The sequence below is a fragment of the Fukomys damarensis genome, unplaced genomic scaffold (assembly GCF_012274545.1).
Source record: "Fukomys damarensis isolate Sample0158 unplaced genomic scaffold, DMR_v1.0_HiC HiC_scaffold_18, whole genome shotgun sequence".
Lineage (NCBI taxonomy): Eukaryota > Metazoa > Chordata > Mammalia > Rodentia > Bathyergidae > Fukomys > Fukomys damarensis.
Genome location: NW_022900930.1, coordinates 2,215,111 through 2,242,938, shown reverse-complemented (window position 1 = coordinate 2,242,938; position 27,828 = coordinate 2,215,111). Strand labels below are relative to the sequence as shown.

Here is a 27,828-nt window from a genome sequence, read left to right as displayed (position 1 = left end):
AAAAAAAAAAAAAAAAAAAAAAAATCATCACCTTCAAGGTTCCAAAGAGGAAGAGTCAAGAGTCTTAAATATTAAAAAAAATACATTAATAAAAAAATCATTTGCAACTCCAGCTGGACAGAGCTCCTCAAAGGTCTTCCTGTCTAGAAATTACATTTCTAAGCCAAACTGCAAGTGTTGGAGGAGGAGTCGGAGGAAACACAACAGGAATATGACTGAAATAAACCAGCATAAAATCATTTCAGACTATTCTCACAGTAGAATAGTTTTAGTGATACAATAAAAGTCAACAGTTATCATGGGAATTGCTGCGCTCCGAATCAGAATTAACAGCGGTGCAGCTGACTCCAGTTAGAGGGGGCCCCCTTGGTAACCCGATGACTCCTCAGCTGGTGTCTGACTCAGCCGCGATCCGGATGGGCACAGTGACACAGCACAGGAGATGCACATCGACCCCTTAGGGCTGTGCCCCTTCCCTCCTCTTCCCCCGAAAGAGAGGGCATGGAACTCAACCAGAGAACTAGTGCAATCCAACTTCAGAAACACAGGACCCTGCCAGTGATTTCCTGCTAAAATAATCCATCCCCTTCAGGGTGGCAATTAATACAAGCAGGAGTTTCCAGTGTGCAGCTGAACTGCGATGCGGCTATGGACAACACTTGCATGTATCTCAGCAAGTTGGTACAAGAGATTCTACACGTTTCATCATAGAGAAAAGGATAAACACAGCAAGAGAAAGCCATGTTTACCATAACTGATATATTATACAGTGTACGCATGTAGGGGTACATCACATGCTGCCTGACTAATATGGACAAATTGTAGGTGTTTATGTATCAGTTGAAAATAAATTTAATTTATATTTTTTAAATTAATAGTTATTGTTATTACTGGGTGCACCTTTGAGGCAATAGAAGATATAGAATAGAAATAGCTACTGCGACAATCCAGACCACGATGTCATTCTGGGCACACAGCTGCTCAGGAACACCTGGTAAAGGGATCCGGTGCCTTCGAGGGGAGGAGCCCTTCCTGCACTCACCATGATATCACACACCACGCCTGGGCCCGGTGAACAAAGTCGTGTGTGCTAGGGTGCGACGATTCAGGAGGTACCAGAAAGGCTTTTGTGCCAGAATATTATTCAACCTTGACAAGGAAGAAAATTCTGTCCTTTGCCACCACACAAAGCATCTAGAAGTCATTACACAAAGGCACAGAAAGAAAACGCTGTGATCTTATTTAAAAGCAGAATGTAACACCATTAACTTCACAGGGGCAGTGACTACAATGGGAGTAGAACGGTGGTTACCAGAGGCTGGAATGAAAGGTGGATGGGGAGAGTGACCAGGCTGGTTGGCCAAAGGCTACGAAGTTTTAGCCTTTCTGTGCACAGATAAAGTAAGGGTTAAAAGCTACCTCTGCCAGGAGAGGAAATCCAGAATCCCTTCTACAGAAGTGACACCAACCAGGCACTGAGAATGCAGGGCATGCTGGGAGCCAGGCAGACAAGTGTGGTAGAACGGACACCTTGTGGATAGAAAAAGGCAGAAGAAGAACCGAGTGCAGTATTAAAGTCACACTTCCCTAGCATCTCAATTTCACATATGTCAGCCTGTGCCCACAGCTGAGTCTCCAGAGAAAGCGCTTGGTGGTTTGGAGACAAGAGGAGCAGATGCATGCACTGCTGGGAAGCCTTTCCAAAAGAGAAGCGCTACGTGTGTTAGGTAGTCTTTGAGGGGAAGAAAAAGGGCAATGAATAGAACACATCGAATACGGCATGCAACGGGAAAGCTTTTAGAGGTTCAGTGGGGATCGACATAACATGTAGCTGTAAAGCCAGTAGATCACAATGGGATAATTCCTCTTCCTCACTGTAGCTCACGCCTTCCTCAGTTTACTCTAGGTAGGCAGGGCTTGAGCTTGCCCACTGGAATCCTTCTCCCACATCTGTGGCTGGGAGCCTAGCCCTGCACCGAACTGCAGGACCTGAAAGTGGAAAGAGGCCACACCTCAGGCAGGGGCACAGAGAGGAGCTGGCCGGGTACTCTTCAGAGGAAAATCCTGCATTCTGCTTTGCTGCTCTTTCACCTGGCTTTAGTTCTTGTATAACACTGCTTTGTACAGTCTTTGACCTAGGTGTGAAAAGTGAAGAGATAAAAATTATATTTTGATGTTTCCTATGTGATTTTGAATGCTAGAGCAGATGGCTGAGAGAGTCGGAGACCAGGCTGAGGCTAATCCATCGACCGAGACATACAGCTTGGCAGCGATTCTTCAAAAATACTTCCACTTTGGGCCACGGGGGCTTTCCTAACGGCTCTACATGGAGGCAGAATGGAAAGACAAATTTCACTTTGCTTGGAGTCAGCCATGTTAAAATTGCATGTTTTTCTAAATAACTTTTTCTACGGAAATTAAATCACCAGGGTGATTCACACGCATGCATGCAGTGATGAGGACACACAGCGCCCTTGTCTGAGTTCCTGCTCTCAAGCTCACAACTCACAGGTATAAGCATGGGTGGGTGTTTCCAGTTAACAAATTAAAGTCCTTTGTCTGTGTATGCAGGTGTGTGTACTGTCACATACACTACTATAAGTGACTGCCCAGCAAAGAGATCCAGGAGAGAATACATAATGAGCAGGAGATTTGTGTAAAGGTAAAACATCAAGCTAATATTTTATTAATGTATTCTAGCTAATAGAGTAGAGCGTTCCTTTCTAGAGTTTCCATTCATGGATAAATCATACTTTACTTGTTTTACGCCCACTTCCACTTCTCAATTGCCTTTCCTCTCTCCCTATTCCCTTTCTTTGCTGTAAGTCTCTACTTCCTGGTCATTTATTTTGCTTTCCTTTCTCAGTATATGTTTGTGATACATAATAATTACATCCACCTTGGAGAACTGGTACATATATATCATGTACTCCCCTATACTCCCCCTCCCACTTTTCCCTTCCCCAACTCTCCTTTATTTCAAGTTTTAATTTATTTATATTTGGAGTTTCTCTAACAAGAGAAACCAGGCCATATTTAACCTTCTATTAAATATTAATTTCACTTAACATTATGGAATTTCTAGCTCAATCTCCAAATTGATTTCCATAGCAATTATACTAGTCTACATTCCCACCTACAATGTAGAAGGGGTCCTTTTTCCCTACAAACCCACCCAGGTGTGTTGGTTTTTTTGAGCTCTTGATAATAGGCATTCTTAATAAAAGAGAAGCTCAATTGTTTTCATTTGAATTTCTTTAATGGCTCAAGATGCTGAACAGTTTTTCCATGTACTTATTAGCTATTTGTATTTCTTCTTCTGAGAAATGTCTATTCTTTTGATTTACCTATTATATTTGAACAGGTCACATGTTTTGGGAGGGCTGATTGCTTTAGTTCTTTGTGCATTCTAGATAATAGTACTCTATCAGAAAAATAGCTTTCAAAAATTTTCCCCATTCTGTGGGTTGTCTTTTCACTCTCTTGATTGTTTCCTTTGCATGCAGAATCCTTTTAATTTAATAGAAATTTATTTGTTGATTTTTGGTATTAATTTTTGTGTTACTGGAGTTCTGTGAATGAAGCCATTGCTTGTGCCTACATCTTTAGGAGTTTTACCTAATTTATCTTCTAGCAGTTTCAATGTTTCATTTTTATATATAGGTATCTGATCCATTTTTATTTCATTTTAGTACAGAGTGAGATATATGGGTCTGGATTCAGTTTTGTGCATGTGGATAGCCAGTTTTCCCAGCACCACTTACCAAAGGAGCCATCTTTTCTCCAGCATATGTTTTTGGCTCAGCTTGTTTCTGTCTCTTCTACTTTATTCCATTGGTTTATATATCTATTTTTATGCTGGTATCAGATTGTTTTTATTACTATAGCTGTGTAGTATGAATTGAAATCTGGGGTTGTAATACATTTCCACTTGTTTTTTGTGCATGAATGATAGTTTTGGCTTTTCTGGCCATCTTCTGGTTTTGTATAAATTTTAGGATTTTTTTTTCTAGTTCTATGAAAACTGTTGTTGTTTTGCTAGGACTTACATTAAATCTACATACTATTTTTGGCAATATGGCCATTTTGACAATATTGATTCTGTCTATCCAGGAACAGCAGATGTCTTTCCATTATCTAATATCCTCTTTAATCTCTTCCATCAATATAATTAATCAATAAGTTTTAATTATAGAGGTCTTTCACCTCCTTGAGTAACTTGATTCTTGGGTATTTAAATTTTTTTGCCTTTTCTTTCAGTCTGGAATCTTGCTATATAGTTTAGGCTGGCCTTGAACTAACTATGTAGCCCAGCGTGATCTAAAATTTGTGGCCACCCTCCTATCTCAGCCTGCCGAGTGCTGGGATTACAGGTATGTACCACTTAATTGGTTTGAAACTATCATAAATGGGATTACTATCCTAGTTTCTTTCTCAGTGGTGCATTACTAGTGTACAGAAATGCTGTTGATTTTTGTGTGTTGATGTTGTATGTCTTCCACCTTTGAATTTGTCCTTTTAACTATAAGAGTCTTCTGGTGTAGTTTTTTGGGGTCTTCTATAAGAAGGATCACATCATCTCCAAATAAATGCAGTTTGACTTCTTTCTTTCCTCTTCATATCTGTTTTCTTTCCTTCTCCTGGTGGTTAAAGTTTTGAGTAGTTCATGGAAGAATAGTGATAACTGTGCTCACAGTTGTCTCATTATTGATATTGGAGGGAAGGCTTTCAGTTTTTCCCCATTTAGTATCTGGCTATGGTTTAGTTATAAACCACAAAATTATGCACACATTTGGAGATTAAGTGATACAGTCCTGAATAATCAGGAAGCTAGAGAAGAAATTTTAAAAATTTCTAGAATTATATGACAATGACAATACAACTTATCAGAACTTGTGGGACACAATGAAAGCAATTCTAAGAGGGAAGTTTAGAGCTATGAATGCCAACAAGAGAAAAACAGAAAGATTCCAAATAAATAACTCATGAAGCATCTTGAGGTCCTAGCAAACCAAGATCAATCCAAATTCAAAACTTGTAAAAGGAAGAAAATTATAATGGTCTAAACAGGAATCAATGAAATTGAGACTAAGAAAAAAATACAAGGATCAATGAATCCTTGGTTCTTTGAAAGGATAAATAAAATTGATAAACTCTGAGCTATACTTGCTAAAAAAAGGACTACCCACATCAAGGCAATCAGAAATTAAAAAAGCAAAATTGTAACAGAGATCACTGAAATCTAGAGATACAAGAAACAACTTTGAAAACATGTGTTTTAAAAAATTGGGAATCTGAAAGAAATTGATAAATTCCTAAACAGATAACTTACCAAAATTAATCCAAGAAGATTAATAATAGATCAATGACATGCAATGAGGTCGATATAGTAATAAATGCTGTAGAAGCCAATAAAAGCCCAGGACCTAATGGATTCACCATCAAATTTTAATGGAACTTCAAAGATCTCTAGTGCTAATACTCCTAAAGCTCTTCCATGAAATTGAAAGGGAAGAAATACTCCTAAAGTCATTCTATGCATTCACCTAATACCAACACCAGGCAATGATTCAACCATAAAGAAGTGTACAAGCCAATATCTTTGATGAACATCAATGCAAAACTCTTCAATAAGATACTTGCAAACAGAATGCAACAAATCACTAAACAGATCATACATTATGATCAAGTAAGCTTCACTCCAGGGATGCAAGGATGGTTCAACATATATAAATCAATAAATGTCATATACCACAGAATTAAGGATAAAAATTACACAATAGTCTCAATAGATGTGGAAAAGCTTTGACAAATTCCAACATCCATTCATGATAAAAACTCAGATGAAAATAGGAAAAGAAGGCTTTACCTCAAACTGATAAAGGCCAGGAATGATGACTAATTCTTTTTAGATCTCATGCCACTTTATTGAGGAATGATCGCCACACAAAAAGGTTACTAATTAATGCACACATCTCGATGAGTTTGGAGAAGTGTATATACTTATAAAAGTATCATGTCAATTTTTGCATAAGCCAGTGGGGTGAACCTATGGTACCCATGCCATAGCAGGATATTTATATCATTGAAAGCTCTAAAAGGTTTGCCATCACTGCCATAAACTAATCTGTCATCTCTAGAAGTCTCCCCTATCCTTTTTTTAGTAGCATTATTTTGATTGTGATAAGAAACGCTAACATAAGACTTATGTTCTTAGAAAATGTTAAAGCACAAAATACAGCACTATTAAGTGTAAGTAATACACTATACAATAGTATAGGCCTCCTTAGCCAAAGGATACAAAGTTTCTGTTATTCTTTTTTTTAGTCATAGGAAGACTTGATGGTTTGGTGAACTTTCTTCTAAAACAGAACTAGGAAGAAGACTGTCCAGGAGGCTTAGTTTACATGCAATTTGTCCTATGTAAGCATTATTTAGATAACTTCACCACTGCAGTAACTCATGTTAATAAACTAAAAGTCATGTACATTTAACAAGAACCGAGTATATAAATAGCATAAATAAATAACAGACAAAAGTTATATACATTGGCTGGTACTCCTGCCAAACTAAAAGCAGCTTTTCTCTCTATCCCACACTATCCTATTAGGACAACTTTTAGGTTACCCTGCAATAACAAATAACTATGTTCAAATGAGCTAAGCTTTGAAAAGTAAAAGAACACACTACTGTTATTAAAAATAAGTAAATATATAGGTGGCATATGACGCCAACTTTATTTGCAGATATAGAAGTCCAAGACAAGTTCCAAAGCTACACTGCTGTCACTGCCCAAACTATATCTGGAAATAGTGCAAAACACAGCAGTGCTGGAAAGCTGATCTTAGCATTCGTGGACGTGGTGCACTTGTTTCTGACAGCCATGTGCTTTGGAAGCCAGATTCATCACAACTATATGCTTAGCCAGGTGCTGCAGAATAGGAAGAAGGGTTTATTCAGTGTAGGATAGGTAACGCTATAGTGCTGGTTTCTATTCACCATTATCAAGAAATCCAGTGCTAGGCAAAAAGCCGGTGCCACAATCTAAGGAGGAAAGTGCACTACACTATATCCCAGTCCAACATAGTTATAATAGCCAAATTATGTTGCTCAAAATCAACCTCCCCAATTTTAGATGCTCTATAAGGAAAATACAGCTATTTTGTGAGCTAAAAACTCTTCAAATCATTTCCATCATCGGATTTGATACTTAGTATAAAAGTGTTGTTTGTAAAAATAAAAAAGTTACTGATTTCTGGGAGGTAATTTCTCCCATAGAAGAAATGCTTCTAACATAGCAAAGATACCAACCAGCTGTAGCATCTTCTTGGGCACATACGTATTTTGCATGAACCAATCAAGAACAGAAATTATCATGTACATTGTATCTTGTTGCAGACTGAATTTCATACCAGCCAGATAATTAAGATTCTGTGCTCCTGGCAGGTATTTTGGTATGACTGATAAGTCTCCTTCAATTTGCTTCAGAGAAGCATAGATATCTCCTACCTATTCACTACAAAGGTTTGGGTCTGCTCCATATTTTATATCCACAGCACTGTCTGCAAGAACTAGATCAGAGAAAGCTGGATGGAAACTTTCTTCTGCAGAGGCTTGGAGAGGGACTATCAAACAAAATTGGCCAGGCAAAACTTTTCTTTTTTTCAGCAGGCTTGGATTGTAGCTATCTCTGCCTCAGGCACATATGCACACACCTTTTCGAGGTGTTTTGGTAGTCTTTTAGCAGTAATTTTTTTCAGAAGCCTAGTTTTGTTCCTTTTTTCAGAGACATGTTAGCCTGCAGCTGTTGACTGTTATCAACCATAAGAGCTGTCCAAGTTGGGAGGCTTCAGCAGTGTATCCACATGTGTTTTGCACCTGCTATGCTCACCTTGGCCTTATTTTCAGCATTAATTTTCATGTTCCTGGAGGACCATGACTTCCCCTGCACCTGGCAGAGGCTCAGAAGGACGAAGCAAAATATGTGTGTGCCAAAAAGAACCAGAGGCCTCAATCTACCAGAGCACAGCCAGTCTGGAAATATAAAATGGAAAGTTACAGAAACAAATAATCCCAAAGTTATAAGTTGCTTTCCCTTCTGAGTTGTATGCTATAATCTCCTATCCTTCCTTTGGAACATGCATCCTTCCCTTGTCCAGTGTATCCATTCTGTATATGCTACCATCCCTTAGTCACTTCAGTAACCCTCTCGGTCATCATATCATCAGGTGTGGAATCATAGCTCTTGTGCTCTAATAATCCTTATTTAACTTCATAATGGCCCAAAAGTAAGGCTGGTGATTTAGATATGCCAGAGATGTGGCAAATGATTCCTTTGACCAAAAAGGTGAAAGTGTGTGACTTAATAAGGAAAGAAAAACTCGTATGCTGAATTTGCTAAGCTTTACAGTAAGAATTATCTTCTATCAATGAAATTATGATGAAGGAAATAGAAATTTGGTGCTTATTTTGCTGTTTCACTTCAAACTACAAAGTGACAGCCACAGTACATGATAAACGCTTAGTTAGTGTGGAAAAGCACTACATATATGTGATATATATAGGAAATATACAATGTATAAAGGATTTGGTACCAGCAGTGGCTTTGTGTATACACCGCAGATCTTGGAACATATGCAGGACCCATGGATTGGGGGTGGAGGGGTGGAAAAGACTGTATCCAGAATCCCGATATTTTCACTCAGCTAGGCATCCTTTTAAGAGAAATAATTCAGTTAACTCTATTTAGTAAAGGAATTTCTTTCCAAATCTCATAACAAGTATATTCTTTCTTCACAAGAAAACTCTGGCACAGTTGTGGCAGAAATCTATCTGCTGGAAGAGGCTACTAATATTTGGTCCATTTCTCCATCTGAGGAAGATTTGAGCTAAGACGCAAGGTTTGGAGGGAAAGTCTATACTGTGCTATCCGCTTTAAACAAGGAGGATTGAAGTGCGCATGTTCAGAAGGTGGAGAGGCCGTTTCCATTCTAGCAGCTCTGGAAACCTCACATACAAGCCGTATTTCAGGAAAGAGAAATGACTGTCTAGCTTCCTGAGGGAACAACGTAAGAGACACTAACAATTTCTGTAAGTCAAACAGGTATCGGTGAGCAATGTCAGAGCCTGTTGACCTCTTCTGTGTTAGAATCTGAGCGTGTAATTATCAAGGTAGAGGAACAAAGCTGTTGAAAAATTATGAAATGCCTTTGAGGCCACGCTCTATGCTGAGAACAAGATTTAGGTGTGAGTTTCATGGCAGCACGAGAATCCTGCCCATCGCTCCACACTGGCACTAACCGAAGCACATGCCTGCATGCTAGGTTAGAATGATCCCAAGCAGTCCAGAGGCTGAACTCTGCTTTCTGGTTTCATTTTGGGGGAAAAATATAGAGACCAATCCATTATTCTGACTCACTATAAATCATATAGATGGGGCTGGGGATTTAGCTAAGCAGTTTTGCTGCCTGCCTCGAAAGCGCAAGGACCTGAGTTTGATCCCTGGTACCCCCCCCCAATCATATAGATGGTTTACATTAGAACTGTTTATATTTGTAACATGGAGGAAAGGTCTTACAGACTGAGGATGACACTGCCTAAAAGTGTTACTATATTAACATTTAGCCAACCATAATCCTTTGGAAATGTCAGTGGTACTGTATCCTGGGACCAGACGTCAGGGAATACCCAACATGTCACTTACTGACTCACTAAATAAACAAATAAGAGCACATCAAGTGCCGGACACCATGCTATCAGGAGTACAGTAACGAAACAGCTGGACCAGTCACTGCCATCACAGAGTTCCCAGTTCAGTGGGAAGAGACATGGGGAAAGGGGTCGGTCCTCCACTGTGATGAGCACTGCAACAGGAAGCAAAGCACTAAGACCCAGTGGGAGACAAGGAAGGGAGCCCCGCTAGGAAGCAGCCTGGAGAGTTTCCAAAGAGATGCTCACGTAAGAGCTAAAGTTGAGAAGAGTTCTGTCTGTTGCGTGTGCATACATACATGTGTGTGCACATGCTGGCAAAGCAGGGAAGAATAAGCACAGCACTGCAGGAAGAGAACGATGCAAACAGCTAAGAGCTAAAATTGTTTCCGAAGGCTTGAGCATGAACCCAGTCTGAGAGCACTTAGAGGTGAACGTGGAAAGAAAAGTAGGAACCAGACCTCCGAAATCTTTCCAACAATATTAAGTTTAAACTTTCTCCTGAGGGCAATCCTGAACTTATGAAGGTTTTTTAACCAGGGTAGTGAAATAAAGAGATTTGTATTTTATAAAAATCTTTCAGTGGCCAAGTGGGAATTAGATTAAAGAGAGAGATCATTTAGGAGACCCTTACAGTAGAGAAATGATGAGTTTAAAGGTATAGATTGAATTGAAAAAAAAAAAGAAAAACAAAAAGCCTTGAAGGGAAAGAATTTGACTAAGTGGAATTAAAGGGGGAAAATCATTCAGTGTAAGCAAAAAACTGCTGCCCAGACATTGGTTTCTAATACCATAATCCAAAAACAGCTGTGGGGGCCAGAGATTCCTTCCAGGAGTAGCTGATTCGGGGCCTGAGGCAGGAAATTCACAACGTGAGCACTGAGCGCATTGCTGTGTCAGGAAGCATAAAAACAAAGCAAAACAAGCCCTTACTCACATCCCACCCCACGCCCCCACAGTAATGGCAGACAGAGAGGAACAGAAAAGGCAAGTAAGAGCGTTCCCCACAGCAAAACGGCAAACGACCAGAGCAACAAAATAAATAGAACAGAATTAAAGCATAAAGTAAATATATCTGAGACCTTACTACTGCAGCTAAATGACTGGACACACAGAGAATAGGAAAATCTCCTACGCAGAAGAATTCCAAAAAACATGACACCCACCCTCAACGAGAAAACGGAAAATAATTACCCAGTCCTTGAATGTGGGCAGCGTGCAGTAACTTTCTCCAGAAGAGCGCTGGGGGCCGAGGTCTTCAAAGACGATAATAACAGTGACAGGGCCTGTCAGCTCTATGTACACATGATACAACAGGATGAAAAAGCACTTCATTTCTGTGGTTCTTCTCTAAAAACCGTATTCCCAGTCTAATCAGGAGCAAGACACCAGACAAATCCCAACTGAGGGGTATACGCCAAAATATCTGAGCAGTGTGATCGAAACCATTGAGATGATCCGAAACAAGGCAAGTCTATGAAACTGTCATGGCCAAGAGGAGTCAGATTCCACATTTCAGAAAACTATGAAGAGCTGAATAAAATGCGGACTTCGGTTAGTAACGCTACTGATAGTAATAATGTCAATATTAATAATAAGAGAAGCTAACATTTTTTTCTATAAATTTAAAAAATATTCTAAATTAGAAATGAGGAAGTAAATTTGGGTAAAAGTAAAGCCATGAGTTTCTGCGATAAAAAAAAAAATACCGTATTCCCAGTCTAATCAGGAGCAAGACACCAGACAAATCCCAACTGAGGGGTATACGCCAAAATATCTGAGCAGTGTGATCGAAACCATTGAGATGATCCGAAACAAGGCAAGTCTATGAAACTGTCATGGCCAAGAGGAGTCAGATTCCACATTTCAGAAAACTATGAAGAGCTGAATAAAATGCGGACTTCGGTTAGTAACGCTACTGATAGTAATAATGTCAATATTAATAATAAGAGAAGCTAACATTTTTTTCTATAAATTTAAAAAATATTCTAAATTAGAAATGAGGAAGTAAATTTGGGTAAAAGTAAAGCCATGAGTTTCTGCGATAAGAAAAAAAAAACTGCTTAGCAATTACACAGGGTTTGAGGAAAGGACTGGAGGACTAAAGAAGCCACGACATAAGGAACACGGGGCTTCAGGAAGTTTTGTCTAATGGGTCACAAAGAAAGCAGAGTGAAACGGAACACACCGGGAAATTATGCCAGCTGAGGAGGGGCTTTCATTTGGACAAATGTGTGCAAGTGGACAGGAAAGAACCAATTCCAGGGAAACTTCGTGTCCAGCCACACTGCTATTTGGGGACTTAATAACTGGAGCACGGTGTAGGTTAGGAGACAGACCCTTGAGAAAATGCCCACATGACATTCGGCTGGCATGTCTCCAGTCACCAGGAAGATTTCCAACACTGGCTTGAGATTCAGTCTGGCAACCATAGGTGATGGGGAAACTTTTGGGTGACACAAAAATGCACTGTAATCAAATGACCTATGTGTGTCCTAAAGTCACCATCCATAAAGTGTCACATATAAAGTAATGTGCATATACAATGTATCCAGAAACAGCACAACTGACTTCAGTATGAATTGTTTCCTTGAGATGAGTTATTCACATCTCAGCAGCTCGGCACCTCCTTCTTCACCAGAATACGCAGAGCGATCGTCAGTGTAAACCAGGGTGTGTGTCCTTTAATTTCAGCTACACCCAGAGTTTCACTCATTCTGAAAACTTCTGCCTTTTACATGAAGTGTTTAAACCATTTTTTAATTATAGTACCACTAAGATATTTACAGTTAGGTCGTCCATTTCAACTAGTGTTTTCTGTTCATCTCACCTGTTTTTTTCCTTCAATTCCTTATTTAATATCATTTTCATCTAACTGAATTTTCATAGAATATCATTTTTATTTCTCTATTATCTTGTTAAGTACCTCCGTGTATTTTCTTAGTGGTTTTTCTAAGGATTGTTTCACATATTTTAACTTTTATTCTACTTTGAATATTACATCACTTTACATAAAGTGCAAGACTATTATATTCTCATTTTTATATTATTTCTTTAATTTTATCTATACCTGATTGCAGGCTTGATATTATAATTGATATTAAACAACTCAAAATAAGAAATATTTGCTTCATATATTTTTATAGTTGTCAATTTTATTTGATTCAACTAGAGGCAAAGAAGGACGTTATGCAATGACAACATGGTCAACCCATCACTAAACTGTAACCTTTAGACACACAGATGCACCTACCACCAGGACACCAAAAGTGCAGGAAACAAACCAAATAATTCCAGAGAGAAACAGACAATCCAGCCCTGATAGTTACATACTTTGATATCCCACTGCCACTAAGGATAGGAAAACTACAAAAATGATCATAAAGAAATCAAAGATCTGAACAGCATAAAGCAAGCTGATCCAAGAGACATGCAGAATGCTTTATTCAGCAAGAATATACATTTTTCTCAAGTACATATAGAATGTTTTCCAGGACAGATCATCTATTTGTCAACAAAACATATCCCAGTAAGTTGAAAAAGATGAAAATCACGGAATTCTCTAGCCATAAAGGAATAAAAATTAGAAATCAATAACAAAGAAATTTGAACATTTCACAATTATATAGAAATGAAATCACATATTCACACACGTTTTGTTTAGTTTTTGTTTGCAGTACTATGGATTGAATTCAAGGCCTTGAAGCGTGCATGCTAAGGCTCCACACTGAATTACACTCCGACTTTTTAAAAATTTTATTTTGAAACAGGGCCTCACCAATTTGCCCTGACTGGCCTTGAACTTGTGATCCTCAGCTTCCCTACCTTGAATTAAAGGTATACATTATCATATCCAACTAAATCTCACACCCAAAAACAACCAATGAGCCAAATAAGAAATAAAAGTGCAATAGAAAATCCATTGAGATGAATGAAAATGAAAACACAATGTACCGAGGGGTGTGGCAAAAACAGATTCAAAGAAAAATTTAAAACTATGAACAGAAACAAGAAAAAATATAATTTCAAATCAGTAACCACTCTTTCAAACAAACCGAAAGAAAGCAGAAGAAAGGAAAGAAAACACATTTCAATGGACTTAAGTGAGACAGAGGACAGAAAGACAATAAGGCGAAACAACAAAATTCATAAACTTTTAGCTAAATTGATAAAAAAAATAAAAGGTAACGTAGAAATCACTAAAATCAGGAATGAAAGAGAAGGCATCACACTAATGACCTATCAAATAGAAGGAATAATAAGTGAATACTGCGAACAATTTCCAATAAGCCAGATAACTTAGTTGAATAGGTAAATTAATGGAAAGAAATAACATTACCAAAAGCAATTTTTAAAATAAAATATATGAATAAACTTATAACAAGTGAAGACACTTGAATTAGTAACTCTTTTAAAGTTCCACTAAAAGAAATGTCCAAGAACAGATGGGTTATTTCATGGGTGATTTCTAAGATAGTCTAAGAATTAGGAGTAATCCTTCACAAGCCCTTCCTAAAAACAGAAGGGAAAAGGACACTTCCCAGCATGCTCTGTAAGGTCAGGTTACATAAATGAATCAAACATAATCTCTATGTTGGCTGTAGGCTGTTTCCTTCTTCATAACAGAATTAGATGTGTTAGTTCAAAGCTTACTGTTTGAAACAAACTCAGGCTTTTACATTTCTACTTGGTTTAAGTAGAGCCCAAGCACACAAATTTCTGCCAGGTAGAACTTGTTTTGAATACCTTACAAAACTGCCTCCAACACCTGCTAGCCACAGATAAAAATAAATTCATTTGATAAGTAAAACCCAAATCACTGCTGCCACCAGAGCTCCTTGGCCAGAGCCTCTTGCCATTCTACTGAGTGAGGTTATCAGTGAATCCAAGCCCCTTACTGGTCTCTCTTTTCCTCAGGAGTTCCCATGACCTCCACCTCTTTTGAAGAGTGCTCTACACACTTCACTCTCTGCACTCTCTCACACTGTGAAAGACTTCACCTTGCACACAATCCTATCAAAACACTGCCTGAACAAAGATGTGTGCCACCTGTGGTCATATCTTTTTCCTTAGTCAGCCTTGAAATTTCTGACAGTCACCACAGACCTGTGTTACCCTCAGACCGAAACAACACAAAGTCATCCCATAAAAAGGAAAACTAAGGATCAATATTGTTGAAATATAAACATATGAATTCTTAGTAAAACACTAGCAAACTAAAACCAGAAAGAGAAAAAGGATTACACCAGTTAGAGGTGGTACAAGTTAGAAGTGGTACCAGGAATGCAAGGCTGGTTCAATGTGTAAAAATCCCATGAATGAAATTCACTGTATAATTAAAATAAATGGCAAAAGTGACATTTCAGTGAATAAAGAAAAGAAATTTGAAAAACCCTCAGAGTTTCCATGCTAAAATCATTTTACAAATTAGAAATATAAATTCTTCAACTTGATAGTGAACACTTCTGAAAAACTCACAGCGAACATCATACTTAATGGTGTACAATTAAGAGGTTTCTTCTTATATCAAGAAAAAAACAAGTATATCTACCCTTGATATTTCTATTCAACACTATTCTGAAGGTTCTGGCCTAGGTCTTGGGAAAGAATATTGAATAAAAAGTATATGTGTTGATAAAATTCTCTATTTGCAGATACTATGATTACTTGATAGACAATCTTAAGGAACACACAAACATTCATAAACACACACACATATATCTATACACATGAACTCTAACAGCTAAGAAATGAGTTCTGTAAGTTTTCAATATATTCTTGTTAAAACTGTTTATATTTCTACATATTCACAGTAAAACATCTAAAGACAAAATTAAGAAAAAATTCCACTTGAAATTGTATCAAAAAATAACACCTTAGGAATAGGCTGAACAAAGTAAATATGACTTATACACTAAACCACAAAATATTATTGAAAAAAATTAAAGAAAATGTTTATGTAAAAATGAAAGTATTTAAAAATTAGAAAACTTGATAGTAAGACAGAAACCCAAAATTGATCTACAGATTTAACATAATCCAAATCAGATCCTAATTACCTCTTTTGAAGAAACTGACAACTGATACTGCAGTGCATCACTTCTTCCATTTCTATTTTAAGAGGAAATAGAAGGGATTCAGAATTGCCAAAGTGGTCTTGAGAAAGTAGAACAAAGATGAAGAAATGACTCTTGCTGATTTCAGAACTTTATAAAATGCTGAAGTAACCAAGACAGTGTGGTACTGGCATAAAGACAAACAGATCGATGAAATGGAATTTGAACCTTAAAAATAAAATGGCATATTTATGGTAAGTTGATTTTCACCAAGCAGCCCAAGAAAATTGGACTTCTCTTTCAAATCATATACAAAGCTTAATTTAAGACAGATCACATTTTGTACCTAACTGTAAGAGATAAAACTGTAAAACTCTTAGAAAAAAATTTTGGTGCCAATCTTATGATAATTAGATTAGGCAATGTTTCCCTAGATATGATACCAAAAATACAAACAACAAATAAAACACATAAATAAGAACTTTATAAAAACTTAAAATCTTCGTATTTCAAAGGATAGAAACAATTAAAAATTTGAGTCTAGCATTCAGACTACATGAAAAACTCTTATAACCCAATGATAAAAAAGATATATAAACTAGTTTTAAACTAGGCAAAAGGTGTGAATTAAGTACATCTCCAAGAAGATATATGAATGTTCAATAAGTATGTGAAAAGATGTTCAATGTCATTAGTCATTAGAAAAAAAGCAAATCAAAACCATATTGAAATGCCACTTCATACCACAGGATACTTATAATGAAGATGATAGATAATAATAAGTATTGGAAAGAATATGTAAGAAATTGGGACACAGACTGTTGATGGAACATAAAAAGCATAATCATTGAAAATAGCTCTGGATTCCTTCACCAGTCAGTGGACTTACCATTTGACCCAGCAATTCCACTCCTAGGTATACACATACCAAGAAAACTGAGGACATGTCCACACAAAAGATTTTATATCAATGTTCAAAATCAGTATTATTCATAGCAGTTATAATGTGACAATCCAAATGCTCGTAAACCGATGAGTTTAAAAAGTGTATCCATACAGTGGAGTATTCAATAATAAAAATGAATGATGCATGTGGTACAATAGAGACAAAAAGGTCAATCACGAGGCACACAAGTATAATTTCATTTATATGACAAATTCACACAGACAAAATACAGACCCAAAATGCAAATCATGTATCTGATAAGAATTGAGCAGCTGCCAGGGGACATAGTGGGGGGTGGTGGTAGGGAATAACTGTTAACAGTACATGACTTTATCAGGGTGACAAACTATACTAAATCTGATTTTGTTCACAGTTTTGATGATCTGACTTTCCATTTGGTGTTTCTGGACTTCCTTTAGTATTTCTTGTAGTATAGATCTACTGGCAGCAAACCCTTTAAATTTTATTTGAAAATGTCTTTATTACATCTTTTTTCATAAAGAATATTTTAAACGGTGGGCAGTCCCGCATAATTGGAAGAGCTTCACTCACTTTTGGATTTTCTAATTTTGATGATAAATTGGCTGTAATTGCTACTTTGTATGTAATGTGTAATATTTCTCTGACAGGTTCTCAAATTTGCTCTCTCTTGACCTTCAGCAGTTTGACTATGAATTATACAACACTCTTAGGTATGGGTTTCTTTATATTTATCATACTTAGAGTTTATGAGCTTCTCAGATATGTAAATTCATTTTTTTCACATATGACATTTTGATATTGCCCCATCTGCAACTATGTTTTAAATTTTTAAATATTTTTTCTGGAAATGATACAACTTCTTTTTTTATTAGTGCATATTTGCAATACATAATTGTGTGGAGTTGGTACATGTACAGCACATTAATTCCTTTTTTAATTCCATACCTGTCCTCTTTTCCTCCCTCTCTCCATCACTTGATTCATTTCCCATTTGAGAAAGATCTATCTCCCTACTTCCTATAATCTACCTTTTATTTTACCCTTTTTTTACTTTTTGGGTTTCTCATATAAGAGAAAACATGTAATATTTAAGCTTATGTATTGTATTTATTTTACTTAACATTATGGGCACAGCTTGGGTCCGTTTTCCTACAAATGACTCGAGTTTATCTTCCGTTATAGTACAGCAGTACTCCATTGTGTGTACATATATTTTCTTTATCCATTCATCTGGTGATAGACCTGTATGCTGTTTCCAAGATTTAGCTATTAGAAGTTGTGCTGCTATAAATATGGGTATGCATGTATCTCTGTAAATGACACCTTTAACATTTTCAGGAAGACACAGGGGGAATGGCTGTATCAAATGGAATTTCTACTTTTAGCTTTTTGAGAAACCACTGTGGAAATCAATATGGAGATACCTAAAAAAACTAGGATTAGAGGTCCCATTTGACCCAGCTATCTCTCTAATGGGTATCTTTCCAAAAGAATTAAAAGAATCATACCATAGTGATATATGCACACCATGTTTATAGTGGCACAGTTTCAATAGCTAAAATTTGGAAACAGCCCAACTGCCCATCAAAAGAAGACTGGATAAAGATTTTTAAAAATAAAATGGAATACTACTTAGCCATAAAGAATGAGAAACTAGACACATTTATAGCATATTGATTGGATGCATATTGAGGCCATACTCTCTTGTGAAATAAATAAATAGGACACACATGTGAAAATACTGAATAGTTTCTCTGGTTTGAAAAACTAAAAGTATAAATAAAGATCAAACTGCATAACATGTTGTGAAATAGAAAATGTCTAAAGGAGTAGGGGAAGTGGGAGATGTAGGGAAAGGGAAAGAAGGGAAAAGAAAAAAATATCAGAAAAATAAAAACATAGAAACAAAGTCTTTGTAAAAAGTGAAGTGTGGCCGGGGATTTAGCTCAGTGGTTCCACTGCCTGCCTTGCAAGAGCGGGGACCCGAGTTTGATCCCCGGTACCAAAAAAAAAAAAAAAAAAAAAAAAAAGTAAAGCGTGGAGGGGTGTAGAACCAAGGTACATCATGTAAAGGTACAATATCCTGATGATAAATGTAACTATTGTATACCTAAAGTGTACCAATAAACATAATGAAAAAATTTAAAAATAAAATTATGAAATTAGGTTGATAAAAATTGTATGGAAAGTAAAATAACTCTGAGATTCCATCTTACCCCAGGAGGAATGGCCATCCTCACAGGTCAATGAATAACAAATGCTGCTTAGACTGTGGGGGAAAAGGAATCCTTTTACACTTCTAGGAATGGAAAGTAGGATAACTAATGGAAATCAGCAGTGGTCCTTTCTCCCCACAACGCTGCCAGCATTTTTTTTTTTTTTTGCTTTTTCATTGCGTTTATGGGTACTTTTTAAGTATACAGTACAGTTACATTCACCATTGTGATCTTGTACCTTTACATAACAGATCTTGGCTGTTACTGGTTGATTTCATGATAGCAGCCATTCTTTCTGTGGTGGAAACTCACTGTTGTTTTCACCTGCATCTCTGAATAACCAGTAATGCAGAACATTTTTTTCATATGTTTATTTATTGCTGTTAGTTGTTTGAGAAATTTCTGTCCATTTCAGATGCTCATTTTTAATTAGGTATTTACATTTGGGGGGATCTGATTCTTTATAGTTCTTTATATATTCTATATAGTAGACATTTGTATGAGGAATAGCTGGTAATTTTTTCCCATTTTGTAGGTTGTCTCTTTGATTTATTGGGGGTTTCTCTTGCAGAGCAAAAGCAATTTAATAATATGATATTCCAGTTGTAGATTTTTTTTGTGCTAGTTCCTCTGTTACTGAGGATTTGTTCATAAAGTGTTTGCCTATGCCAATGTCTTCAAGAGTTATCTTCCAGCAAGTTTAGTGTTTCTGTTTTAATATTTAGATCTTTAATCCACTTTGACTTTAGTTTAGGGCATGCTGAAAGATAAGGGTCTAGTTTTAATCTTGGGCAGGTTGAAATACAGTTTTTTCAGCACCATTTATTAAAGAGGCTCTCTCCTCCAGTGACAATGGAATCTTTATCGAAGATGAGGTAGCTGAGTATATGTGGAGTTGTTTCTGCATCTTCTAATCTATTCCACAGATCCTTGGGTCTGTTTCTTTGCCAGTACCATGCTGTTTTCGTTACAGTAGCTTTGTAGTATAGTTTCAAGTTGGGGATTGTGATACTCCCAGTAACATCTCTGTTGCCTTGAATGACTTTTGCTATTCTAGGTCTCTTCTGGTTCCAAATAAATTTTTGTATTGTTTTCTCTAGTTCTGTGAAATATACTTTTGGGATTTTAATTGTGATTGCATTGAACCAGTACAGCAGTTTTGGAAATATGGCCATTTTCACTATGTTGGTTCTTCCTACCCAGGAGCAAGGAATATCTTTCCATTTTCTCATATCCTCTTTGATCTCTTTTTTCACAGTGCTATAATCTTCAGTGTAGAGGTCTTTTGTCTCCTTTGTTAGATTGCTTCCTAGATATTTCATTTTTTTGGATGTTATTGTGAAAGGAATTGTTTACCTAATTTTTCTCTCAGTTTGTTATCTGTGTACAAGAAGTTCTACTGATTTTTGAGTGTTGACCTTGTAACCAGCTACTGTAATGAATTGTCAGTTAATTCTAGAAGTCTATTGACAGAGTTCTTTGGGTCTTCTATGTAGAGTATCATATCATCAGCAAACAATGACAGTATAACTCTTCCTTTTCTATCTTTATTCCTTTTATTTCTTTCTCTTGTGTAATTGTTGTGGCTAATGTTTCTAGAACTCTAATGAACAAGAATGGTGAGAATAGACATCCTTGTCTTGTTCCTGGTTTTAGTATGTAGGTTTTCAGTTTTTCACCACTTAGTATAATGTTGGCTGTTGGTTTTTCATAGATAGCCACTATCAAGTTGAGATAGTGACCATCTATTCCAATTTTCTTCAGAGTTTTTATCATGAATGGGTGTTGAATTTTGTCAAATGCTTTTCTGCGTCAATTGAGATAATCATATGCTTTTAATCTTTGACTCCGTTAATATAGTGTATTTATTGACTTATGTGTGCTAAACCATCCTTCCATCCCTGGAATAAACCTGATTGGTCAGGGTGTATAATCTTCTTGATGACCCTCTGTATTCTGTTTGCCAGTATCTTATTGAGGATTTTTGCATCTATGTTCATTAAGGAGAATGGTCTGTAGTTCTCTTTTTTGGTGAGGTCTTTCCCTGGATTAGGAATCAAAGTAACATTTGCTACCAGGAATGAACTTGGAAGTATTGCTTCCCTTTCAATTTCATTGAAATGTTTAAAGAATAGTGGCAATAGTTCTTCTCTAAATGTTTTGTAGAATTCAGTAGTGAAGCCATCAGGACCTGGGCTTTTCATTGTTGAGAAATTTTAAATTACATTTTCAATTACTCTGATTATAATTGGGGGTTTTTTTAGTGTTATATTTTATTTGTTTGACTTTGGTAATTCATATGCATCTAGAAATCTGTCCATTTATTTTGTATTTTCCATTTTATTAAACTACAGCTTCTTGACGTAGGTATTGATGATCCTCTGGATTTCTGCTGGAAGTGTTGTGACTTCACCTTTTTCATTCCTAAATGCATGGATTTGAGCCTTTTCTTTCCTCTTTTTTTTTTTGATAAGGTTGGCGAAGGGTTTATCAATTTTATTTATTCTTTAAAAAAACCCAATTCTTTGATTCATCAATTTTTTGTATTGTTCTCTTAGTCTCCATTGCATTGGTTTCTCCTCTGATCTTTATAATTTCCTCCCTGGTACGAGTTTTGGGTTTGTCTTGCTCTTCTTTTTCTATAAGCTTAAGATTCAGCATTAGGTTGCTTATTTTATCTCACTCTGTTTTCATAGCATGGGCATTCACTGCTATGAATTTTCCCTCATAGAACTGCTTTCATTGGTTCCAAGAGATTTTTTTATGTTGTATTGGCATTATCATTTATTTATAAAAACTGTCTAATTTCTTCTTTAATTTCCTCTGTGACCCTTTTGTTGTTCAGGAGAGTGTTATTCAATTTCCATGTGTTTGTGAAATTCTTGCACTTTCTTATGCTATTAATCTCCAGCTTAATTGCACTATGATCAGATAATATACATGGGATATCTTCAATTCCTTTGCATTTACTTAAACATGTTTTATGAGCTAGTATGTGTTCTATTTTTGAGAATGATCCATGTGAAGCCAAAAAGAATGTATACTCTAATTTTGAGGGGTGGAACACTCTGTAGATGTCTATTACGTCCATTTGTTCAAAAGCTGGGTTCAATTCTATTATATTATTGTTGATTTTTTTGTCTAGATGATCTATTTGTGACAATGGGGTATTGAGGTCCCCCACTAAAATTGTGTTAGTGCTTTTTTGGTTTTTTCATGTTACTTTATATTTGTTTTGTATAGTTGGGGGCATTAGTATTTTGTTCATATATATTTATGGATATCATCTCTTCCTCTTGGATTGTTCCCTTTATAAGGATGTGGTGACCTTCTTTGTCTCTTTTAGTTTTGGTGGAAATTTACTTTGTCTGCAAATAAGATATCTACCCCTGGTTTTTTCTGGGTTCCTGTTCCATGGAGAACTATTTTTCATCCTTTTACTTTCAGTCTTTGAGCTTCTTTTTGAACTATATGCATTTCTTGTGTACAGCATCTTGTTGGATTTTGCTTCTTAATCCATTCTGCCAGCCTATTTTGATTGGTGAATTGAGGCAATTAAAGTTGATCGTTATAACTGATATGTATTGACTCGTGATTATCATGTTATTGTCCTGTTTTTGGATCTTTTAAATTTTCCCCCTCCCTTTAATTTCTTGCCTTGCCTGATTGATTTGCTCTGTTGGGCCTCATGGAATTGTGATCTTCATTATCTTTTTCTAGGACATTGTTTATAACTGTTTGGAATGCTGGTTTGGTATTCCTGAAGTTTCTCAGGTGTTCTTTGACATGGAAGTATCTTATTTTCCCATCAATTTTGAAAGATATTTTTGCAGGATACATAATGTAGGGTGGAGGTTGTTTTCTTTTAGGCTTGAAATACCTCACTCCAGGCTCTCCTTGACTTGGGGGTTTGTGTTGAAATGTCTGCTGTGATTTTGATAGGTTTCCTTTGCATGTGATTTATTTCTTTTCCCTGCTTGTAGTATTTTGTTCTTCTGTTGGGTTTCCAGGATCTTGGTTATTATATGGCTAAGTGTAGATTTTTTTGTGATCATAACTAGCTGGAGTTCTGTATGCGTCACTTATCTGTATGTCAAGTTCTTTTGCTCTTTTTGTAAGTTTTCTGTCATTAATTCTGTAAAGTTTTTTTAAATATCATTTGTACTTTCTCCTGCTTTTTCATGGATTCCTATCAGTCTTATATTATTCTTCTTCATGTCATCCAGGAGCTGTTGATTTATCATGCTCCCTTACTATTTTTAAGAGATCTCTCTTTTCATGTTCACTGACCACCATCCTGTCTTCTACATCTGATATTCCGTCTTCAAACTGGCTCAGTCTGCTGTGTATATTTTCAATAGAATTTTTAATTTCCTGGATAGCTGTTTGAATCTGTTTCATGGATTCTATTTCTTTCCCATGCTGGGCATTCGTGGCTTCCACCATGGTCTTGATCTCATCTATGTTTTTATCTGTTTCTGTTCTAGAGTCTCTAATCATGTCTTTCACTGTGCTATCTCTGTAGTTATCTGAGAAATTATTTCTGTTTTTCATTTGTCATCTGGTTACTTCCTGTGCTTGAATTCACTTACTTTCTCTTTTGTAATGCTGAGCAAGCACTCTCCCACTGACCTATGTTTTGGACAAGCACTCTCCTACTGACCTACATCTTTAGACCCTATGATTAGTTTTCTATTTCCTATCACATGAATATATTTTCCTTTAGATCCTTAGGCACTATTAATAGCTGCCTGAATCATCTGCATTCATTGCTTTCCCTCTCAAGTACAGATCACATTTCTGTATTTCTTCATATGCATATACAGTGACTTAGAATTAATTGCTTACCTCTTCCATGGCCCCTCAGAACTCTTTTCTATGGTTATTTCCCTGATTTTTATCTCAGTTTTAAGCCATCTTGGTACTTATTGGAGGAAAATAGCCATCAAAACTTGGAAACTCAGTGATGTTTCTTTCTCTCAATTGTTCATGTCCCTCTAGTTTATGTCCCTTTTTAATTGTTCTTCATTTTCTACAAGTGGATGATTTTTGTGTTTTTCCAGGTTACAGATGTTAGCAATAGTAGGGTTGTTCTGATAGGATAGTAGGAGAAACTAATCCCTGTGATTGGGCTTGCACCAAAGGTAAATTCCATTGCCAGAGTAACCACAGTGGAGAAAATAAGTGATAATCAGTATTAACATATATGATCAGTGATCCTATGTGGATGCCTGTGTATGTGCATGTGTGCTGCACAAGCCAATGACTTCTGAACCCACTGGTGAACTCATTGGCTGAAACTGGGAAAATAGATATGTTTGTACAACTAAGGAAGGAATATGGAACAGAAGCAATTGAAGGCAGGAATAAAGGAGTAAGTGTGACTTGACCCTTGGGAAGGAAGGGCAAATCTCAGGTATGAGGGAAGTAAGGTGAGATGCATCCAGAGTTCCTTGTGTATTGGTTTTATTTGCATTGCAAGTTGAGATACTGTTTATCGAGACCCAAGCCAAATAGCAATATATTGTGATTAAATAACCTGTCTTGAGTCTTTGCAATTGCCCCCAGATTATAGTACAGACAACAGAAAGAGAACAAATAAAATCCTTTCTAATGGGCTCAGGATAGAGTCAGTTGATTAAACCTAAGGCTTGGACAATGAAAATTATATTCTGTGAGAATAGCTATCCACATCTCAAACACATGACTTCACAATAAAATATTTCTGTGATCCACACATACCTCAATAGAAACTAGACAATAACAACCCACAAAGGCTTTTGTGGGTCATCTAGTCCCACAGCTTTATTCTGTATAAGAACACTGAGGCCCAGGTAGGTAGGCATACATAGAAATTTCACAGCTACTTAGTGGTAGAGGTAGAATTCAAACCTAGGGTTTATGATTCTACTACATGGAACCTTACTGATTCACTGAGTCTTTGGGAAACCATAGCACCCGCGTGAAGAGATTATACTGAGAAATATATGCTGTTCTTTCATATATAACTGCAAGATAAATCAAGACTCTTATTTATGTTTACAAAACAGTAAATCTTGGTAACACACTTCAACTCTTTTAACTATTCACCAGCTGGTATTTGTGAAAAACCACCATTTCACTGGTCCCTTAGCTATTTCTCTAAATTTATCATTGTTGGCCATAGTTCATAAAAATATACTTGAAATTCAAGTTATTGCATAGTCCTGTTTATAATTCAAGTCTAAGGACTCAGGTCATGTAGGCATCATATTTACCTTCCAAATAAAAGATCTGTTTTGGTAGACAGCATTTCCATTGGCAGCCCACCAGCAGCTTCCTGATTTATAAAGAAATCCTTCACTGTATTTCTGTCTATATTTATATTAAAATGGATTTACCAAGATCTTAGAAGAAATTTTCTTATTTTGCATAATAAAGATTATAAACCTTTTGGGGATTTAGAAGAATCTCTTAAATAATGCTAACATCCTCATATTCATTCACAGTTTAGAAATTTCCTAAAGACTAGGGCTAGGCCTCATTCATTACTACACCCCCATGATGACTACAGAAATCTACAGCAATATTTATAATCACTGTAATTAGCATTTGTTAAGTAACTAATGGATGAATATATGAAGACATCTTCTTTTCAACTGATTCCAGTACAACAAAGCACCTATAGGATTGGAATTCTCTACTTTCTGTTAATAGTTTTGTCCTGGGCATATAACCATGCAAAGGTTTCAGACAAAATTGAGCAAGATGCCTGCTGTTTCCCCTTTACCTTAAACTCAGGTATACAGTCTCCATTTTGGAGGAAGAATGGTCACATGTGATTGTTACTAGTAGCAGTTATAGTTTTGAAAAACAGATTGAAAAGAGTAAAATAGGATGCACTTATATTCACTTTTCTTCAATATGTTTAAATTTTGCATACACAAAACTTACCAGAGATCTTCAGGTAAGAAACATTTCACAATTGTTCACTTACTGCACAAACCACAATTCCATGAAAAGAACAGAGAATGTCTTCTTTATAGACCAGGACAAGGTCATCTTTATATTTCATCTTTATATTACATGATGGATGTTCATCACATATCAGGCAACATAACATAGTAAACAACTATGTTAATTGGTGCAGTCTCCTTTTAGTAAATCTGACCTTTGTGTTTTACATCTTAAATCTCAGTTCATAACTGATATTATAGAATCCTATTGACCAAAAAAAATTAGACCCGTTTGTGGCAGCTTTAACATAAGCTTAAAGTTCCTTTTATGGCATGGAGTAAGGGTTATAAGTTCAGAAACAAAATAGTTTCCCAGTTATTAAAGGAGAGGTTTCTCTAATTTTGCATCTTCTCACACACATCCCTTATTTGATCCAATGAATGTACAATGTCACTAACAAAGCTCACAGAGACTTATGACCTCGCAGAATGGATCCATCTTTCTAAACCTTATAAAAACACTGTGCTGAGCTCCTGCAAAATACTGCCCTAGTTCTTGAGCTTAAAGCAAACAACAGAGATCTTCATTCAACACCAAGGAAGGCCTAAGAGCACCAAGGATGAAAAATGAGTTCCTTAGCAGCTTCACATGATATTAGCAGCTTCACATGATAGTTATTGTTTCCTCAGTGCAGCCACAATTGGCAGCTAAGAGCAGTGCAGTTATTTGGGTAGGAGCAAATGTATTTTGTAGTTGCTTTTGTCCTTTCTTTGGTTGATGTCTCACAACAAAGGACAGTGGCCTCCCAGGTCAGATTTGTGGCTGCTTCCAGCGCAGTAGCCACCATTGAAAATAAAAATGTAAGCAGGTGTCCAATGCCCCATTTAAGGTGTGCACGTGTGCTGGTGTCCATGGAGAGAGTGTGCAAAGATGATTCCATCTTACCAGCCAAGCTCATCTCCGTAGGACCCTAGTCAGTGATGATGAAGAGCTAACCAACCTTTGTTAGGCAGCATTCCATTTATTAGCATCATTAATAACAATAATAGGCAAAAACCTGTCCCCGCTGAAGAAAGAACTGCCCTGTAGGATGTAAATAGATTCCTGTGAATGTTCATCAGTTAGACTTCTTGTAGGATTTGAGACTGAACAGAAATCTAAGCTAGCACTCGTATTACTCATTAAATCTATATTTTTCCTATTAGTTTTCCCAAGGCCTTGCCGAGATGTCTGTGAGAACTCGAATGTCCTGGCTCACTTTTGTTCGCCTGAGGGGGAGACGACGCTGAACTGTGCACACAGCAGTACATCTTCTGCCCTTCCCTTCTCTACTGTGGTCCCCTCCAGGCTCTCAGCTTTATGCATCGATTCATCTGCTTTCTCGGCTTTCAGAACCTCCCCGCTCCAGTTCATCACGGGCTGCTCTGCCAAGCTGTCCTCCTACAGAACAGATGAGACTGGCCATTTCCCTACTCAAAGAAATGCCAGTGGCCATGAGATAAAGTTCAGCTTGCCCGACATGAAAGGGCAGACGTCCTGTGGCTCTAATCTGTATTTCCAACCTTACCTCACTGACATCTACACCAGGCTCCCACCTGCCGTGATCGCTAATTATGCTCTATCCACCTTGCCATGATTCCAGCATCTTCTCCCAACCTTCCAGAAGTACTAGAAATCATTCTTTCTCTATTCTCCCCATTCTGAAAGCATTGTCGTTGGAAGGCTCTTAAGTTCCTTTTTTGCCATATTTTGCAATAGGTTTATTTCAATAAATGTATGAAATCTTCTCCTCCCCCACCCAGACTTTAAATCATTTTACATTAGACAGTGAGTCACAGACAATTCAGTACCTAGGTTCCTAGGTACTAGGAAGTACCTAGGTTCAAAACCTTAATTCTACAATTCTGGTTGCAAACTGAACTGAATCAAATTCAGTGGTTGGGTTTAATGTTGACTTTATGGGGAAATTTGATTCAGTTCTGTC

General features: G+C 36.8%; 1 protein-coding gene and 1 pseudogene across 3 annotated transcripts in view; both read right to left on the bottom strand.

Annotated features, from left to right (window-relative positions):
* Window positions 1-27,828, bottom strand: part of Zmat4 (zinc finger matrin-type 4) — a 437,748-nt gene that overhangs the window by 156,864 nt on the left and 253,056 nt on the right. The window lies entirely within an intron of this gene.
* LOC117286785 lies at window positions 6,775-11,043 on the bottom strand (annotated as a pseudogene).